Below are 13,683 nucleotides of genomic sequence, written 5' to 3'. Positions count from 1 at the left end.
TACTGTCCCTTTTCAAGTTGTTATTTCTGCCATGCCTTTTAATTCCAATCTGTTCGGTCCTGCCTGGGTTTTTTTAAATTATCCTCACGTTTTTTTGACATAAATTGTCATCTTCCTTTTTTGTTTGCAACATGTCTCACCCTGACTTTTTTTACTTTAAACTCCTGTCCTACCTATTTTTCAAATTTCATCTTAGCCCAAAACGTTCAGGAATTAGGGACCGAAAACAAGCATTTTTCTAGTATCATAACAAAATAAAATTGTGTTTAAGAGAATGTACCTCACTTTAATTTTACTGCATGGTACCATACCACATAGGGAAAACTAGGTTTGAGGTTAAGGGTAATTACTAAAAGGGGTTACAAATAATTGGATGTGGAGAATATTTTATCTCATAATTTTCGTTTTGTTTATTTTCTTATTTTTTTCTCTTCATTTGCCATTAATTTTTTAAGAAATAATTCATGGCAGCCGTAGATTTGTTTTTTTTAACCATGGGATGGGCATTCATATTCGATTATTTTACCCTGAGCGTCAGGAATATGATGGTTGTTATCTATTTGTTTGATGTGTTTGAGCTTTTGATTTTGCCATTTAATAAGGGACTTTTGTTTTTTGCTTTTGAATTCGGAGTTAAATATTTTTGTGAATTTACTTTTTCTTTGTTACGTACACCAATATGAAAATAAGGAGATGTGGTATGACTCCTATTAAATGAAACAGCTATTCACCAAAATTCAAATGAGTGGATGTAAACAATTATTTGCAATCCCATTTTGTAGCCTTCAATAATGATAAAAACCAATCTGTATAGTCAGCTATATAAAGGAACACGACATGTAAAATATGACATGATTCAATTCAGAAAAAAACCTAATATAGGCTAAAGTACCCTCTTCAACACAAATTCTTGGCTCACACCGAATAGCAAGTTATAAGGATCCCCCAAAATGACTAGTGTAAAGCCATTCAAATGGGAAAACCAAAGGTTTAAACTCTATATATAACTAGAGGCTCTAAAGTGTCTGTGTCGCTCACCTTGGTCTTTGTGTTTTGGTGATGGTGATGTGTTCGTAGATCTTACTTTTAATACTAAACATTTTTTATGCTTACAATTATATCTATCTATAATGAACTTAGCCTAGAAGTTTCAGTGGAAAATATTTTGTAAAAAGTGTACAAATTTATGAAAATTGTTAAAAATTGACTAAAAAGGGCAATAATTCCTTAAGGGGTCAATTGAACATTTTGGTTATGTTGACTTATTTGTAGGTCTTACTTTGCTGTACATTATTGATGTTTACAGTTTATCTCTATCAATAGGTTGCACTTTGTAAATACAGCTATTTCTGAAAACACGCCTTTTTGGGTAGAAATTAAATATTCATAGAAAATTAATTTTGTTGACATACTGGTTCCATATCGCAGAGACAGAACTTGGAAATGTTACCAGTAAATAAACACGTGCATATTGTTTACATTGAAATCTGTGGTAACCTTTCATTCAAGGTAGGGGTAGTTAAGAAAATTTGTGTAAGTTTAAACTCTGAGAATTTCAGGGCATATAAACGTTGAAAATATGCCGCACAGCGGTATATTTTGACATTTGAAAAAAAATGAAAAATATTTACAGAAATGCAACCTAAAATGATATTCAAGAAAATAACCAAAAGCTGCAAAATTTTCTTAAAATTACCAATTCAGGGGCAGCTACATAACAACAGGTTGTCTGATTCATCTGGAAATTTCAGGAAGATAGATAATAACCTAATAAACAAGTTTACCCCATATCAGATTTGCCCTTAATGCTGTGGTTTCTCAGATATAAGTCAAAATCTTCATTTTACTCCTATGTTCTATTTTTATCCATGGCGACCATCTTGGTGATTTGGCCAGGTCACCGGACACATTTGTTATACTACGTACCCCAATGATGATGGTGGCTAAGTTTGGTTGAAGTTGGCTCAGTAGTTTCAGAGGAGAAGATTTTTGTAAAAGTTACGACGACGGACGACGACGGACGCCAAGATATGAGAAAAGCTCACTTCGGACCAGGTGAGCTAAAAAACGAAAAGCGAGAACGACAACAACAAACGACAACTACTGTTTTTTTAACGTCTATTTAATTGTTTTCGACTCGCTCTGCTCGAAAAAATTGACAAGAATAAAATCATACGATTGAACGCGTTAGTTCAACAATCTTATTAAAATTAATATATATATCTTAATTTTCTCATACACATAAGTATAACGAAATCAGAGATATACCTTTTAAATAGATTAGTTCGTCTAATTTACAAATGAAGTATTATCTGTAGTAAATTTACCGACTTCTTAAAAAAAAGGATTTTGATAAGAATGTGTCCATACCACATAGATGCCCCACTCGCACTATCATTTTCCATGTCTAGTGCACCGTGGAATTGAGGGTCAGAACTCTTACTATATTTGACATTAAAATTAAAAAGATCGATATGATATATAATATGTGTACTGCGTTTCAAAAAAGTATCTGTACATTAACTTCACTTTCAAGTATAGAGATGTGATTTTTTTTCTGAGACAAGTGCTTGTGACAATCAAAAAGAACTTGCAGTCATTCGATGTTCAGTACTTCGAATCAGTACTTTGATTGTTTGAAAACGAGGTAAAAATACCCTGCCACATTCGGTATGTGTTTTTGTTAGATCTTTTTTTTCTTCTGTTTTGTATCGATCTCATACGTTAAGCCCTTTTCCACTGTATAGTCAGACGAAAATCAAGATATAAACTGACTTAGCTTGGAATATACATGTTTATTTAGTATACTAATATACATATAAAAAAGAAGATGTGGTATGATTGTCAATGAGACAACTCTCCACAAGAGACCAAAATAACACAGATTGAAATAATCAACTATAGGTCATCGTACGGCCTTCAACAAAGCCCATACCGCATAGTCAGATATACAAGGCCCCGAAATGACAATGTAAAACAAGAAAACAAGAAAACTAACGGCCTAATTTATGCACAAAAATTAAACGAAAAGCAAAAATGTAACACATAAACAAACGACAACCACTGAATTACAGGCTCCTGACTTGGGACAGGCACATACATTTTGAATGTGGCGGGGGTAAACATGTTAGCGGGATCCCAAATTCAAGTCAAATTGATATTTTAAAACATCATAAAAGTAAAAAAGTGTAAAACAAAATGTTTTAATAAATGTTGAAAATATTATTGTGTTTGTGAGTGGAAAACTACTTAAGAAATATTCAAAAGTAGCTCTCGCGTTTTTGTGGTGCGGATACGTTAATCAAGTACAAAAAAAAATGTATTCGATCTTCATTACTATGGCTTCAATGTTTAATGGCATAACATATCATGTTCTGCTTGTCGTAGCCTCAAAAAGACTTCAAGTTGGAATAGATCTACGAAGACTAAAGAACGTTCATGTGTGGTTTAGCAATTGTACATGCCCACGACACCGATGTCCAGATATTGTTCGAAAAATGTTTTGAGAAGTTACAATGCGATCGGATATGTAAAATTAAACTGTTACAGTATATTACAGAACACAAAACTGGCTATCTTTGCTGTAAATACAGTGAAAAACCGGACATGGTTTACATAAAAGCTAAAAATTCCAATCCCACGGCATCAAATAATTTGAAAAAAACATATGACCTTTAACATTGGAGGGCTAAACTAGCATTCAGCCGTGTCCAGGTCCGAAATAGAAAATAAAGAGATGTGGAGTAAATGTACACGGGACAAAATCGCACACAATATACAGAAAAAATACAAATTATTAATGAACAGGTTTTTTTATTCCTGTTCTTCATCTTGAAAGGAGCTGGAGAGTCTTCAACGAGGAACTAGATCCTCATTATACCAAAGTGACATAGGTTGGTGCATCGGACTATACAAAAACATAAGTTCCTGGTTCGGTCACCGTTTCGGTGAGAAAATTTCCACTCCACTATTAATTCTATCTTCATTTGATATTATGCAGCCTACTGTTCCGTTCATTAAAAGGTCATTTGCACTGAGGGGAGTGGACACAACGCCTGCATAAATATTATTGTCTAAAAAATTGTTAATTTTTCTATTGTGTAAATTGTATTGTATTGTTTGTATATGCCTTCAACCATCAGGGGTATAAATGTACATTTCATGAATAAAGTAAAAAAAAAAAAAAATATTTTTAAACTAACAATAGCCACACACCTGACTTTGTGGATTACATTATTGTTTTTATCATCCTACATATGTCTTTTGATATTGTTCATACATGTGAATACTAAAAGTCTTCCACTGTATCTATATATTTTGCTCCGAGACCAAAACATAATAATTACATTAGATATATGTTTCCGATTATAATACGTTATTCTGATTGGCTAACTGCACATCACATGTTATTCCGTAAACAGTTGCCTGAGACAATAACATTTATCATGCATGATGACACGAGGTCCCACAATAAAGTGCACAGGTGAATTAAATAAAACTTGATAAAAATCGTGTTTTCATGATCCTAGATAAAAAATGTAATTATAAGAATTGAATGCTTCTTTTTGTAACTTTATAGGGTTGTAAAAGCGTTGACCGTGCGTACATTTTTAGAATGAAGCGCTTCCGCGTTTCATACAAAATGTACTTCGGTCAACGCTTTTACACCCCAATAAATTTACAAAAAGAAGCATTCAATTCTTAAAAATAAACAAGATAAATTAAAACTTGCGCTTTAGACTGAGAAAGGGTCTGAAAGATTTTGTATCATTTTTTCCCCAGTTCTTCTGGGGTCTTTGAGCCCTTCCCTCGCCCACAATATATAGTTTGCTTTATTTGTAAAAGAGGCTTGTTACAATTTAGTATTAACATCTTAGATTAACCTCTCCAAACTTAAAAGTAAAGATCACGCACCCTTATTGTTTAGATTGATAAAGACTTTTGCATCCGTCGACATTATCTTCGATTAAAGTAGTATTGGTCTGACAACCGCTGTGCATGTATACTTTAACGACCTTTAAATGAATGAAAAATGACAGTGTTGGGAAGATAAAATAAATACCCTTTCGTTTTTCGTTTTTTGTTTTTGTGAAATCAAAAATGAAAAATGAAAACACTTTCATTTTTCGATTTTCGATTTTGAGAAATCAAAATTGAAAACTGAAAACACTTGTTTTTCGTTTTTTGTTTTGTGAAATAAAAAACGAAAATCGAAAACACTTTTGTTTTTCGTTTTGGTTTTTAAGAAATCAAAAACGAAAAATGAAAACACTTTCGATTTTTCTTTTTTCTTTTTGATATTTCAAAACGAAAAACGATTGGACGCAGATATACACGGACCGACCAGTTAACAGTTTCCAACTATTAGACCTCGCTGAAACTATTCGACGGCAAGCGTCATTATATTTCACGGAATTTGAAATGCTGCTACGGGATTGGGCAATGTTGAGAATGTCGCGGAAATTACGACATCGCGTTATACCTGTTGTATCTAGGGTTCACGTTAGTGCGAGACGTAGCCTAATAAGTATATTTCATTTCGTTTGAAATTAGGTTTTTACCGTTTGGTTTTTGTGGTAATTATATATAGATTGAAACGAGTGTAACTAATTCTGCAACAGTGTGTACTATTCATAAAGTCTGATGTTACGCGTATAAGGCACTGGAAAAGTTTTTGCGGTTTCTACGGGTGGGGTTTTATGGTGCTATATACAGTTTGGCATTGAACTGTATTAATATCGAAGGTGCTCGCAATTACGTCGAATCGCAAGAAGTTAGTCATATTAATGGCTGCTATGTTTAGTACATGTATTTATATTGTGTTGCTTGTATTGATCGAAGAATAAAATTGAGAAAGGAAATGGTGAATATGTCAAAGCGACAACCAACCGACCATAGAGCAAACAACAACTGAAGGCAACCAATGGGTCTTCAATGTAGCGAGAATTTCCGCACCCGTAGGTGTCCTTCAGCTGGCCCCTAAAATATGCATAATAGTACAGTGATAATGGACGTCATACTAAACTCCGAATCATACAAGACTAACAAAGGCCAGAGGCTCCTGACTTGTGACAGGCGCAAACATGTTTATGAGATCTCAACCCTCCCCCTATACCTCTAGCCAATGTAGAAAAGTAAAAGAATAACAATACGCACATTAAAATTCAGTTCAAGAGAAGTCCGAGTCCGATGTCAAAAGATGTAACAAAAGAAAATAAATAAAATGACAATAATACATAAATAACAACAGACTACTAGCAGTTAACTGACATGCCAGCTCCAGACCTCAATTAAACTGATTGACAGATTATGTCTTCATCATATGAATATCAGGTACAATCCCTCCCGTTAGGGGTTTAGTATCATAATATCATAAAATATATGAGAAGAACATAACCCGTGTCATGCCAACAACTGTTTTTTTTAGAAATAAATGTGTTTAGTTCCGATGCAAAGACCCTATCAGTGAATCAATGTTAAAGCCAAAATATGCAATCTTTAATGACCTGACAACAGTATCGTAACTATATCCCCTTTTAATAAGTCTATTTAAAGGTTTTGTTAGTTTCTGAGGAGAATACTGACATTTTTGTGCTTTATAAAGAATATTTCCATAAAATTTTGGATGTGAAATACCTAAACGTATAAGATGTCTGCATGTTGAGTTATATTTACGAATTATTTCCTTATACCGGTGATAAAATTTAGTAAATGTTTTGACCAGTTTGTGATATCGAAAACCCTGGTGTAATAATTTTTCAGTAATACATAAATTTCTCTCGCTAAAATCTAATACGTTGTTACATACACGAGCGAATCGTACAAGTTGAGATATATAAACACCATAAGATGGTGACAAGGGAACGTCACCATCTAAAAATGGATAATTAACAATAGGAAATGAAAAATCATCTCTTTTATCATAAATTTTTGTATTAAGCTTCCCGTTTATGATATAGATATCAAGATCGAGGAAAGGGCAGTGGTCATTGTTATCATTAGCTTTATTTAAAGTAAGTTCTACAGGATAAATGTCTTTAGTATACATACTGAAGTCGTCATTATTGAGAGCCAATATATCATCCAAATATCTAAAGGTATTGTTAAATTTTTGTATCAAATGTTGTTTTGATGGGTCTTTGCTAATTTTAGTCATAAATTGTAACTCATAACAATACAAAAACAGATCCGCAATAAGTGGTGCACAGTTAGTCCCCATAGGAATTCCAATAACTTGACGATATACGGAATCTCCAAAGCGAACAAAAATGTTATCAAGTAAAAATTCAAGCGCATAAATAGTATCAAAGCATGTCCAATTGACATAGTTCTTTTGTTTATTGCTACTAAAAAATGATCTAAAAGAGTTTGAACATATGTACTCGCATTCCGACTTTTTAAATGCCCAGTTAATTAGGGATGTGAATTTTTTCTTAATAAGAATATGAGGCAAAGTGGTATATGGGGTAGAAAAATCAAAACTTTGAACAGATTCAAAATCACCAATATATGCATGCAATTTATCAAGTACTTCCAACGAGTTTTTGACACTCTAAAAGTAATTAATTCCACTATTTTCAAAGGCCTTATTTGAACAATTTATTATCAGGTTTTTTATTGTACCAAGTGTACTAGTAAGTAAAACAGACAATTTAGTAGTTGAACAATGGCTAGAAGATGAAATAAATCTATATTTGTAAGGTTTTTTTGTGCAGCTTTGGAAGCCAGTACATAGTTGGGACTTTCATTGTGTTTGGTTCTGCTTGTAAAGAAGTAGCTAAAAGTTTATGTTTGTTACAGATGTCGTTTTCTGAAAATGAAGTCAGTTGGAATGTTGGTGAATTCGTGATTTCCTTTTGCAGAACCTCTATATAAAATTTACGTCAAACAATAATGATTGATATTATTAGCAGCTTTATCAGCCGGGACAAAAACAAATTCCTTGGCTAGTTCTGTTAGTTTATTTTTGATACGCGAAATAGGGTTTTTATAGTTTTGTTAAGAGTAAAATGTTCTTTAAAATGTTGTATTCGAATATCAACTATCTTCATTCCTGAATTAAAAAAAGAGTCTAAAGATTTTTTGTCAGCTTTTTCCCGTTTTACCCATTTCAAACAGTAGTTTCACGGAGTGAGTCGTTGATGATATTACGACACTCATTCCAGTTAATAGTTGACGGGGGACGATATTTAGGAATGATTTTAACTCACGGTCGAGAACGATGTTAAGGTCTCCTGTTATAACATGGGAAATTGGGCCATAGGTGTATTCTGAATTACTGCAATTACACGACATAGGTGTATTGTCAGTGATATTTACATCTTTACACAATTGGCTATAATTAAACACATATTTTCGGGTAGATTTCTTGTAAATATAACAAATGAGGGGGAGTTCAGTATTATCAAAATATCCAGGAATTTGGTCTTTAACAGAATGGTCGTTAAAAATACCGGCAATATTTACAAAATCAAAACCTTTATTGACATACTTTATTTTAATAAAATGTTTTTTTATGATCTTCAGGGCGAGCAATTTTTGGAAACCTGTATTATTAAATTGAATAAAATTTGTATCGCAAGAGAAGATAATAATGTTACTTCGAGCATCTTTGTCTGTGTTTGTTTTGTTTAAAGCCTATTGAATTAAGAGTCGAAATACTTTTGAATTTGGACGAACAGGGCGAGGGAGAATTTAATTCAGAATATATATGAAGTCAACGTGAATTACAACAGTATGGTGGTGTTTCTGCTTTGTATATTACGATAGTTGATTTAGCCTTGACATTTGTTGTCTGTAGTCTCTTTCGGTATGATAAAACACTTACTGGCTGAATATTTGTGGAATAGTAAGTTTATTGTCTCCTCAGATACAAATATTGTCCTCGGCTAAGACTCAAGGCAATAGTTGCACCTCGGGACAATAAACTTACTATTCAACTCATACCCAGTCAATAGGTATACAATATATTTTTCCAGGTTCAGACAACTATTCTTTTGTTTAACAAAAAGTGGAGGATGCAATTGTAAATTATTTCATAAATTTATTGTTAATGTTTTAAATAAGCATTTGGAAAACTCTCCAAAGGTGTCATTTTATATGGAAATTAATCTTTTAATACTCTATACATGCTATAGTTAAATACATTTATTTTTCCCTACCGTTAAATAACATGCATGTGTTTAAACCGGACATCTCGAAATGATACCTTAATCTTTTCGTTTACTTCTGACACGTTCTTGACCAATTGATTGACGTTCATTTCATTAAATTTTATTTCTTATACATATTATATATTTTGACTTTGTTTCATTCATTTCTCATATGTTATCATAAGAATTTTATTAACATAGAAATGAACAAATATTAATGCTTGTGATAAAAGTTAATCCCATTACAGTATTGTATACTTCATTTTTCTATCTTATCTTGTGGATTTAGAGAACATACAAAACTATATACTATAAATATCAGTCAAAAATAATTTGGCAATTTGTTTTCACTATGAAATGCATTTCGGTGCATACTATTCTTCTATTGCTGTCAGTATCTTCATTGGTATTAGCTATATCTTTGGCTGGTAGCTCTGTCTTGAAATCAGTAAATTGGAATACGATAAGCATTGAACGTGAAGTACAAGGGGAGGGTATATATTTGATGCGCTTACATGCTTATCAAACTATCTGGGGTAGTCATGATGCTTCCACAGAAAATAAACGGAAATTCGATGAAACTTATATACCTGAAAAACTGAAAAAATGGCTGAAGGTGAGTAAGCATTTTTTTTAAATTTTTTTTTTTTACATTTTAAAAAATATACACGAAAAAAAAACCCAACAGATTGACAATGATAAAAACTGAAATCGTCAAATTTGATGCAAGAGTCGTAATTGTCATCCTGGAGCTACTTAAATTTTTACGAAGACAGCTTTAAAATGACCAAAACAAAACAAAAATATTTAAATATATCATTTAGTTGACTTATAACAAGATTTATCAATATTCTTTTAATATCCAAAAAAATTGTTATACACCTATGTTTATCTTTCTACAGAAAAAAATATACATTCATAAAAATTACATACTGAATTTGTACTCCGTAAACTCGTTAGTACAGCGTACAATTCAAATAATTACATAAAATACACAAATCTGGGAAATACTAGTACAAACAGAAAACTGTAGATATTAATGTAAAGAAGTACATTTAACCAATTCTTCGATTAATAATGTACATTAGCCACTTTCAAGTGATGTGGATTAAGTTTTTACTCATTAAGTAAGTTCTTTTTTGTATGTGTCCATAAAAAAACTCATCGTAGATATCAGGAATAAATTTTGTATATACGCCAGACGCACGTTTCGTCCACAAAAGACTCATCAGTGACGTTCGAATCCAAAAAGTTTAAAAAGGCCAAATAAAGTACGAAGTTGAAGAGCATTGAGGACCAAAATTCTTTTTTGCCAAATCCTACTAAGGTCATACTGGATAGTTAACGGAGGGAACCGACCTGCTTCTTTAGTGGAGAAGAACCTTTCCTGTCAATCAAATGTTCCCTTCTGTGTAGCGTTTTGTTGACTTCTGTTCGTCTTTTCATAAATTACTATTATAACTACGATGTTGACATGTTTTCCATTAATGAAGTCGTTTCAACGAAAAGAAAAGTCATCTGTGCCGTGTGATATATACATGCTAGTCATACACGATGAATTTATTTTTTTATTTTTATTGCAAGGTAAACAAAATTATCAAACAAATTTCATACAATAATATACATTAAAATGATGACTATTTCATTCATTTCACTGATAAACAAATATATTTTATATACCAAACAACACTTCCTTTACATGTTAGAATTGTTGCTTAAGAAAAAGAAAAAAAACAGCAGGAAAGGATGGATACATCCCATCTGTGTTTTTATCTTTACTCATGATTTTTTTGGAAAAAAAATATGTACTCTGTACAGGTATTGTATGAATCATATATATAGTTTATCTGCTGATCTAAATTTGAAAACTGTTGTTTTTCTATCTTCCTAGACACATGGAGAGACCCGGTCCGTCACCTTGTTCTAGCTACACCATTCTTATGAATCTGTTCGGTCCTTATTCTTTTACTAGCAAGTTTGGTTCCTGTAATCAAAAAGAAACGTTCTATTTTGACTGTCTGTAAGTTGACATCATCCGCAATTTCTATGACCGCAGGTAAATATAACTTAACCATGTTCGCTTTATGTATTTTTGATTTTTTGTTAGATATTCGGAATCCTCTGAGTTTATGCATCTAAAAATTTGGCTCATTAAGCCCTACTTTTCCTTTCTTTATTTTATAGTTTTAAAAGTCAAATTTTCAAATTTTAACAAATCCTTGTTATCTAGTTTTAAAACAAAATTCTGCCAATGTTAATTGTATATGAAATCTAGAGGGGAGTATTCCCACTAAATTATCAATGGCTTCATCTGGAAAACGAGCACAAAAGACGCATTATTTGTTTATACTTTTCGTGTTTATTTATTTATAAATAATTAATTTGTCTTTTAACAATGTTTAAAGTCTTCTGATTGTAAATATCGAATATCCTTTAACTTTTATTTTAGTCACAAGTCTCAAGTAAATGTATAATTATATCATGTTTTATTGATCTGCGACAAAACAAACATTACATTTCCTTGTGGATCCAAGCTTTTCTAATGTGATTCCATGTCCAGGTGTTGGTACTACTGTATATAAAAAGAAGATGTGGTATGGTTGAAAATGAGACAACCTCCACCAGAGGCCAAACTGACATGGATGTGAGATCTATATAGGTCACCTAAAGGCCTTAAACAATGAGCAAAGCCCATACCGCATAGCTAGCTATAAAAGGCCCCGATAAGACAATGTAAAACAAGTCAAAGGAGAAAACTAACGGCCTTATTTATGTAAAACAAATGAACGAAAAACAAATATGTATCACATAAACAAACGACAACCACTGAATTTACAGGCTCTTTTTGTTGATCGTTCATCGATGTTTTCTTTAGCTCAGGATATTCGCATACTTAAGTCTCGTGCATCACTGAAAAGACATTAATTGTGCAATAATCAACTTATATATTCAACTGTTATGCTAATGTCACTTTTTCACTCAATGACACGCACTCAAACTTGAAAGAAAGTAAAAGTTGGCTTCAAAAGCTATATTAACCTGTATAACTACACAATATTAAATGATCAAATATGGTTACAACACCGCAAGTGCCACATGTAGTGCAGGATCTGCATTATCTTCCAGAGCAGAGAAAATCACCCTTATATATTGGTGGGTGTAGTCTTGTTTAGTCTTAATTTTCCTATGTTGTGTTTTGTTATCTATTGTTTGTCTATTTTTGTATCTTTAAATTTGATATTCTATTTATTATAGTCTTTTTCTTTTGTTGGCATTGCGTGGTCAGTTTTTTTTTATCTATATCCCTCTGGTATCTTACGCTCCTCTTTTGCAACCAACAGAATCAATAACAAAATAACCGATCAAATTTGATTATTTATTGAAATTAATGATATGTCAAATTGTGTTTAAGGTATTATGCTTGCCTATGCACTGAACCAGTACAGGAAACACTATAAAACATTGATGGAATTTGACCCATTCTTTGGGTATCCGGATGAAGATTATTTGACAACCGGATTCTTCCTGGCTACAGCCGCATGTGCTTTATACTTTGTCACAGTCCTTGTAAATATTATTAGTGTTTTGTTACCTGTGAAATCAGAGACAGTTGTTGGTCCATTTTAGAAGTATACCATGAACATAAACGTATTATTGCAACTGATTAAATCGTTTAATATTTAATTGTCAATTGCAATGACGTGATGAATAGAGAGGGAATCAACTATTTTTCTTTGCACATTCATAATTTATATACCATTGTCACTTAGTTTAGTTTTTTTTGTTACCTATTCTAACATATAACTCGGACTTCTTAAAAACTGATTTATACGGTTTATGCGATTTTGCTGTGTGTTTGTTTTTTCTTATTGGCTAGAAGTTGAGGGTTGAGGCCTGGAAAAAAACATATTTAAACCCTCCACAAGTTATGCACCTATCCCAAGTCTGGAGCCTCTGGCCTTTGTTTGTCTCCTCTGATTTTTAGTTATATATTTCTGTTTTGGAATGACGTCCGTCATCACTGAACTAGAATATATTTTTGTTTCAGGGCCATCTATAACAGGCTTCCGTTGCGGGGTTTTCTTGCTATATTGGCTTATTATGCAAGATTATTGATATTTCCAAAGGTTCTATTTTATTCTATGATATACAAAAGGAGCAAAACAGTACATCAAACCACTTAATTACAAACTCCAAATTAATCTGACGTACATACAAATACAAACAAACAAAAACGAACAAATAAAACATAATAAGTTATCCTAAAACAAGAGTGCAAACGGTGAAATGTCTCACCTTCTTTACTAATCTTTTATATTATGATGATAGTCATATACATAATGTTTTACTGAAATTATTACATAAACTTGAAAATAAGGTCCAGGTCATTTAAACCAAATAAGAAATACATAAACGCCTTACAATTATTCAATATACTAAATATTTTTACCTTTTGCTTAACAAAGAAATCTAGGTAGTGACCAATGAACCGTGCAAATGAGGTCCAGGTCAGATGAACCATGCCACGCAG

General features: G+C 32.3%; 1 long non-coding RNA gene across 1 annotated transcript in view; it reads left to right on the top strand.

Annotated features, from left to right (window-relative positions):
- The window catches only part of LOC134691124 (uncharacterized), a 34,964-nt gene extending 22,126 nt beyond the window's left edge, over positions 1-12,838 (top strand). The window contains exons 2-3 of the long non-coding RNA XR_010102098.1: positions 11,044-11,208; positions 12,565-12,838. This is a non-coding gene — a long non-coding RNA (uncharacterized LOC134691124). The remainder of the gene's footprint in view (positions 1-11,043; positions 11,209-12,564) is intronic.
- Positions 12,839-13,683: the final 845 nt, after the last annotated feature.

The sequence above is a fragment of the Mytilus trossulus genome, chromosome 11 (genome assembly GCF_036588685.1).
Source record: "Mytilus trossulus isolate FHL-02 chromosome 11, PNRI_Mtr1.1.1.hap1, whole genome shotgun sequence".
Taxonomy (NCBI): domain Eukaryota; kingdom Metazoa; phylum Mollusca; class Bivalvia; order Mytilida; family Mytilidae; genus Mytilus; species Mytilus trossulus.
Note: the sequence above shows the minus strand (reverse complement) of the source record. Positions and strands in the feature narration are given on the sequence as shown.